Below are 8,494 nucleotides of genomic sequence, written 5' to 3' on the forward strand. Positions count from 1 at the left end.
AACAAGTTTCGCCACGTCCGTCCGCTCACTGAAATTAAAAATTTAGTTTTAAATTTATCATAGGGCACTAAATCTAGACACGGGAACTCCGCGGTTTCTAATAGATCTTTTAGATGTCTAGGCAAAACAATTAAACCCAAACCCAAAAATGCGTGTGTTCACGTACTTTAAACAAGGCGGAATGCAATTATAGTGTTACCGAAAAATAATACTTAGCCATAGTATTTGGAACCACACCGTAAAGTTTGGGTTACATTTATGGCCGTCGGTTCACCATAGTTACAATTTTAATTCAATTGTGAAGACCCTGGATCTAGACTTGTGCGATGGAGACTAAAGTTGATTACGAAATAGTTGATAAAAAAGGAAAAATGAACACAAATGCTTATACTAAATCCAAATTCTCATTTACCAAATATCGATGAAAATTCAAACAATTCTTTGGAAGATCAGTTCTCTCAATTACCATCTCCTATACCACTTTTTTTCAATGACTCACTCCAAATTGCGTCACCTAATGAAGCCAACTCCGATAATCCTTCCTATACCCATGATGATTATTCACAGTTTATAAATTAAAATTCTAAAACAGACATTACTTATAATACTACATTATAAGAACACAACGAACACCAGTTGAAAACAGCAAATAAAATAATTCTTAGTCCATCATCTATAGACCATGAAAAAAGTAATCCATACGTTTCCGTATGATGACTTCTTGAATATCAAAAAAGAACTAAATTCCTTTGTTAAAATAATATATCAACATAATTTTTTTTATTTACTATTAACGAAAGTCCATCTACAAAATCTAAAGAAACATCAAAATCTTACTACGATTCACATACGAAATCTTATCCGCGTTATAAACCTGGAGATTATGTAGATATTAAAAATCACTTAAGGCCAAAAAGCTCTTGCCCCTATTTGGAAGGGATCTTATAAAACAATAATCGTTAATAAAAATCATACATCGACTTTTCTTATAGGTAAATAGAAAACATGTAACACATCATTTCGACCAAATGAAACCGGCGCACCTAAAGCACCTTAATTAAATTCAAAGTGTAATTTGTAGTATAATGTATATACCAATAATTCCATCAATGAAATTAGCGTCTCACATAACATCCTATTCAAGGTACAATTCCATCGGTTAAAATAAACTAAGGCGATAAGCAACGAACATTTATTTCTATAATGACTTAAACATTACGAAGACGGGTCGACTGCCATGTTTCTAGATTTTTCCACTAGTTAGAGAACTTTTCAGCAGGCTGTAATATGATTTCTGACCATTTCAGGAGAGGGTCAATCACATATTAGAAAATTGTAATTTCCATAATGTTACCCTAGTTTTCAGGAAGCTGAAACCTTTTTTCAGTCAGTTTCAGAACATGTGTAGTCGATTGGTGCAGTTTTCAGGAGACCCGTTTCAGACGTTTGCAGGCCTAGGTATACCCCTTTGATGAAGGAATATTCTAGACCGAACTTTCTAGGTGTGAGACAAGGACGAAATGATACGAGAGATAGAGAGAGAAGATCAGAACTTTCTCGAAACTAGACTGAGCACTCTAGAACGCCGTACGACAAGGACGGAGCAACGTGCGAAAGAGACAAAGAGTGCGGACGTTCTAGAATTGTGCAATGGCTACTCAGTAGCAAACCCGCCTAGAAAGTTCTCGAATATTGTTTAGAATTATTCCCAGGGATATATAAGCGAGCCGAAACGCGACTAATCATCTTTAGTTCGGAATGCGATAACAAGAGAGAAACACCGAAGCGATACAGTGCGAATAAAGTGAATACAAGTGATAAAGTACTGTGTGAAGTGTGCATAAGTGAGGTAATTAGTGACTGTGTTAATGATAAGTAATTAGTGCATCTCTGCGATTAATTTGTGCCCATAAATTCCTCATTAATTTTTCAATAAATAAAACCTTGAAGAAATCCACGGCATTTTCTATCCGATCTCCTAGCTCGTAACAATATAAATAAAGTTTATATAATTAATATTCTATTATTTAAAAAAAACATGTTTGCAATTTACATGGTAGAAGTAAAAGCTTCAAAATTTTTGGTTTCAAAATAATGAATTCCCTCCCACGGACCGCGGAAACGTTTGGACGTGTCCACCGTGTTAGTTGTTTTAAGAAATTTTAATATTAAATTAAAATAGTTGTGAGGCTCAGGATCGAACCGGGTGCCGCGTGGTGTTTGGATGGCTGTGCTTTGCCACGGAGCCAAATTATTATAGAATTATTGCTACAGATTAAGTCAGTGGGTGACGTAACAGTGTCTATTTGTCTGCTACTCGCAGTGCTACGATAGTGCTACGACAATCTACGGACAACTTGAGCGAGTGACTGCGGCCAAGCCATTAATTAATCTCTTATTTAATTATTTTGCACATCTTTGTTTTTTTTTTAATTTAGAAAATCATCAAATACACACTTACAAGTCTGGACACAAATACTGTTACATAAAATTACAATATGGAATGGAGTATTGAAGAAAATATGATTGCAGTGATCGCCTTGCACAAAGTGGGTATGGTGCCTTCGGTCATATTCCAGACACTTCAAAAGCATGGTATCAGTTGTATGTTCGTATATCGTACTATCAATAGATACAAAAACACTTCGTTTTAAAATTCAAAATCATGTATTCATATATTCTTATTAACGTCAAAAAAAAAGTCTGTCGAAGATCAGAAATGATCGGGGCGGCCGTGCGTTATTAGAACTACAAAGGCTGTTCTTGCTGTTAAATCCAGAATTCGTCGAAATCCCATTAGGAAGCAAAAATCTTCTCGCGAGAAATGAAGATTAGGGCACTGTCGAGTATTATAAAATTTTGTAAGGAGCTGCAACCATTACATCATGTTCCACATGACATCTTAAGTAATAAATAATAGTAAAATAAATTAAAAACAAATATTGTTCTCAGATTGTCGAAAATCCTCTATCATGCAGTTTCCATACTAAATTCATATCCACAATACACGCTCGAGCAGTTCCTGAGCGGTCGGAGTAGACGCTCTGCGGTCGAGTTTCGCCGTGCGGTCGACTGCTAAGAGCTGCCGGAGCCACCATACACGGACCGCTACTAGCGGTTTCTGCTGACCGCGTGCCACTCCGGCTCTCGGCTTAAAATACCAATTCATCAAATGAAACCATGGACATTCTAAAATAGTTGAAAAACTCTTAAGTGTCTTCTCTGAGCTGGGGATACAAAGTATGAAATATTCCATACTGTTCTCTTGATTGTAGTATTGGACGCACCCACATACTACGGTGTCTTCTACGCCTAAGCTTGCGCAATAGTAGTACAAGAAGCAGTGTTTCGTCATCGAAATCCGTCTCGTAAATGAATTAGCATTGACGGTATTATTTTGCGGTCGAACACAACTGCTCCAAGCAGTCGTGTGGTCACGTTGAAGTCGTACACGGCTCTACAGCAGTCCGTCTCGACTGCAACATGCCCAGCGTAAGGCGTTGATATAAAAAATTTAAAAAATGGCCGCTTGAAAGGGAGACGTGGTATAGATGTTAGTCTAAATAATTCTGTCGATTATAATTAACCATTACAGTAAAAAGTATGTAAAATACCGACTTATTTCGAACGTAACGTGACTTAATCGACTTTTAGATTTTTATCATTTCAAATTCATGAAAGATATCCCACAGTTGTACATTTAGCAGTGCATTTATAAAATGGCCAAAAAGTTTACTTCACTGAGGCTAATGCGGCACAACGAGCTGAGAGACCACCATCGACAACATTGACTAGCTTCTTTGCAATGTGTGAAGCAGATCCATTCGCAGCGACGCTGATGTACGTTGAAATGCCCAAGTATTACACTTGGAATCAATCAACAAAGATATTCCAACGTCGCAAACAAGGAACCCCAGTTCCAGATTGGCCACAGGTGTTTTCCACTGATGCACTTGGTCGCATGTTTACTGTTCATCCTAGAAATGATGAATGTTTTTATTTGCGACTGCTGTTGGTAAATGTACGTGGACCAAAACCATTTGCGCATTTGAAAACTGTGAATGGCCACCAATGCCAAACATATCGAGAAACATGTCAACTATTGGGTTTGCTGGAGAACGATTCTCATTGGGATTTAACACTTGCAGATTCAGTTGTTTCAACAAATGCGTACCAAATACGAACGCTGTTCGCAATTATCATCACCACATGTTTAGAAAATACAAAGACGACATATGTGAAGATATCTTGCATCGCTTGCGCATTCAAACGAATAATCCTGACATCCAAATAACCGATGAAATCTACAATGAAGGATTGATTCTGATTGAGGATCAATGCTTGACTATTGCAAACAAGCTACTGATTAAAGTAGGAATGATTGCGCCAAATCGATCGATGCACGATGCATTCAACCAAGAATTAAATCGAGAGCTGCAATACAATGTTGATACATTGCAGGAATTCGTTCGAAATAATGTGCCGTTGCTGAATGAACAGCAAAAACAAGTATACAAAACATTAATGCAAGCGGTGGACAATAATACTGGTGGTCTATTCTTCCTGGATGCACCTGGAGGAACAGGGAAAACATTTGTCATTTCATTGATTTTGGCCACTATTCGATCAAGATGTGACATAGCTTTGGCGTTAGCATCATCTGGAATTGCGGTGACTCTTCTAAATGGCGGTCGTACTGCACATTCTGCGCTTAAGTTGCCACTCAATTTACACAAAATTGATACTCCAACATACAATATTTCCCGATCCAGTGCAATGGGAAAATTGATGATGCAATGCAAGCTCATTGTTTGGGATGAGTGCACAATGGCACATAAGAAATCACTTGAAGCACTTAACTTCACACTGAAGGATCTTCGGCGAAATAACAACATCTTTGGCGGCTTGATGATATTGTTGGCAGGCGATTTCAGACAGACGTTTCCAGTAATTCCCGTGGAACGCCTGCAGATGAATTGAATGCTTGCCTGAAGGCATCACCTTTATGGAATAACGTAAAAACATTATCGCTAACCACTAATATGAGAGTTCAACTTCAAAATGATCAAAGTGCTGCACAATTTTCCAAACAATTGTTAGCTGTTGGAAATGGAAAAGTCCCTGTTGATGCGACATCTGGATTAATTACTCTTACCAACGACTTTTGCCAATTTGTAGACTTTCAATTAGCTCTTATTGAAAATAATTTCCCTAACATTAGTGAGAATTATCAGAATTATGCTTGGTTAAGTCAACGAACAATTCTTGCCGCAAAGAATAATGATGTACACACACTGAATTTCACCAATCAATCAAAAATTGCTGGAGATTTGGTGACATACAAATCCGTTGATTCCATAACAAATCCTGATGATGTTTGAGGAGTCTCTCTGGAGTTACCAGGATTTCCACCACATAACTTGCAACTCAAAGTTGGTACAGTTATTATGATATTGCGTAATTTGAATCCACCGCGACTTTGCAACGGTACTTGACTTTCGGTAAAAAGACTTATGCCGAATTTGATTGAGGCAACCATTATTAACAGAAAGTACGTAGGTGAAAATGTATGTATTCCTCGAATACCAATGATTCCGACTGATCTTCCGTTTGACTTCAAACGATTGCAATTTCTAGTTCGCCTTGCGTTCGCAATGACAATTAACAAGTCGCAAGGCCAATCGGCAAGGCAAGGCCATTAGAATGTTTGAGGGATAAATTTAGAAAATCATTGTTTTTCACATGGACAGTTATACGTTGCGTGTTCACGAGTTGGGAAACCATCCGCTTTGTTTGTGTTAACGTCAGACCCAAAAAACAAAAAATGTGGTTTACCAAAGAGCACTTCAATGAAACGGATAATTTTCGGACACGTATAACGCTTCGATTCAGTATTTACTTTCATTTACTTAGAGAAGTTCAACTAAATAATACTTCATTTTTGTAATCGAAATGAATTCATTACTGTTGTGATATGAAATAATGTTTTTCCTTTTCAAATATAAAATAAACAAAAAAAATTTCTTCATCTTTTAATCACCAAACAAAATGTTACATAAAACGAAGCCATCTGGTGGCGAAACGGAGTTCGCCGGGTTTGCTAGTCTATAATATAAAAATGAATCGCAAAATGTGTTGGTAAGCGCATAACTCTACAACGCCTGTACCAATTGTACTATTTTTTTAAAATGTTCGTTGAAGTCTTAGGATGGTTTTTACGGCGAGAAAAATTCGAATAATTTCCGGGAAAAACCCTAAAACATCCCTTTTCTTTTTCCAATACAAACGTTTTGTAAATAAAATGTAGACTCAATTTGAACTTTATTGCTATTTAATAAAGTTATTATCAAATATTAAATTACAAGCACTCACTGTTGTCTAAGCAATGTAGGTGTGTTCCTAACGTCAAAGAGTCTATTTGCACTTTATTATCGCTGTGAAAAGTTCAAATTCAATCATATCTATCAAAACAGTGTGCGTGTTCGCGTAGGAGGATTTTGTCGCGTTCCGAAACTCAACAAAAGTGACAATATCGCGAACCCGACCAAATTGAATAGTCAAAAATTGTAAGAGCTATACATCATTAGTACTGATTTTTATTTTGGTTGGCTTCGCGATATTATTTATTTTATTTTAGTTTCGGTATGCGACGTTTTACGTCATTACATCTGTCAAATAAAATCGTGTTAAAAAAAGGGATCAATTTTTTAAATTGTTAATTTAATATCCCTATTTGTGCAAAATTATTTAAATACACACCTACTAATAGGAAAATATCCCAGTAGGGGTTTTTTAGTGGGTCACAGAAGAGTGGCCAAAGTTCGTGGAAGCGAAGATACTTTGGTCACCCGAGCTGAACCTCACACATCACCCTATCATCAGGTTCTGTTCAGGATTTTTTTGCGCCGACTATAAAATTGGTAGGAACAAAAAACTGCCACATTTTAAATATTTTTACAGAACGAAGTCTGTCGGGTCCGCTAGTAATCAATAAAACTAAAAAGATAAAATAACAATAGTAACCTAAACTAAATGAAAACTTAAACCTCATTAAGAGCATGATAAACAAGGTTACGGTAACTTGGCAGACTGTTGTAAAACCCATCAATCATCATCGATCTTAGTAATCAAGTTGTAAGAGCGAGATAGCCTATTCACTGGACCATTCAAAGTAGCAGATATTATTATAACTACATCGTCACATTATTAAATTCATATTAATTTTTCTCGCAAATAACGATTAATAGAATAGAATTTTTTTCAGAAGTAGGTACATTATTTCGAATTTTTAACACAATAAGGAAGATCTTTGAATGTCTACATCTCTATGAATGTCTTTGAATGTCTATATGTCTACTTCGACAAGGGATTAAAAATATTTATGATATTGTGAACGAATAAGGAAATTCCTAAAATGTATATACAGGGAATAGATACTTTTAGCTTCTTAAACAAAGGTACGTAACTTGATAGTTTGCTTCAGAAAGTTACAAGTATACCATACTGCGTCTTTTTATTGTTAAACTTCTAAGTCCATCTCGAACGAGTTTCAAAAATATTATAGATATTTATATCCAGTTTGCTAATTGTATATACTTTTGATATCGTAATTTTGGTCGAAGAAAGTGGGAGTTGCGCACCGAGAACAACATAGCGAAGGTCCACGTAAAAGGCATCATTATAAGATGCCTCCTTACGGCGTTTAACCCAATTTTCGTGTATTTATTTTAATAAGTTTAATATTGAGATCCCTATTGAAAGCTTTATAGTAAGCGCCAATGTTTTGTAACTCCCTATAGCATCAGTGACTTCAGGTTTCATAACCAGCCCAAGGTTCCTTATATATTGAGGTTGTGGAGGAAGGAAAACCATGGCGAGTCAAACGCTGACTGGCTTCAAGGCCTGAGTGGCTGAAATTAAGGAGTTGTTTACAACCATAGCAGTGTTGGCCTTGTGGCTTCAGCATGCGACGCTCATCCCTGCGGTCGTAGGTTCGATCCCCGACTGTGCGCATTTAACATTAGCTCGAACGGTGAAGGAAAACATCGAGACGAAAACAACTTGCCTTAGACCCTAAAAGTCAAAGGTGTGCCTCAGACACAGAAGGCTGATCACCTACTTACCTTTTCAATTTACTAATGATCATGAAACAGATACAAAAATATGAGGCCCAGACCTAAAAAGGTTGTAGTGCCATTGATTTTTTTATCTATAATAATATTGTATAATAAAATACGGTCACGTGTTATCATATATTTTATTGGGTTTACAAAACTAATAAGTTATCTATCGAAGATGTTGTGATTTATAAAATTTAAAAGCGTTGACGCAGGCTCTGATTAGCACAAACAGAACGACACCAATAAGTGGCGTCAGAGCAAGATACATGAAGATCTGTGGCATCTCCGAAGTTAATGCCGTGGCTTTTATGACCAACAACACCTCGAAATATATTATTATGTAAATACCGAAAGCTAAGGCTAACGATCGATGC

Source organism: Pieris brassicae, chromosome W (assembly GCF_905147105.1).
Source record: "Pieris brassicae chromosome W, ilPieBrab1.1, whole genome shotgun sequence".
Lineage (NCBI taxonomy): Eukaryota > Metazoa > Arthropoda > Insecta > Lepidoptera > Pieridae > Pieris > Pieris brassicae.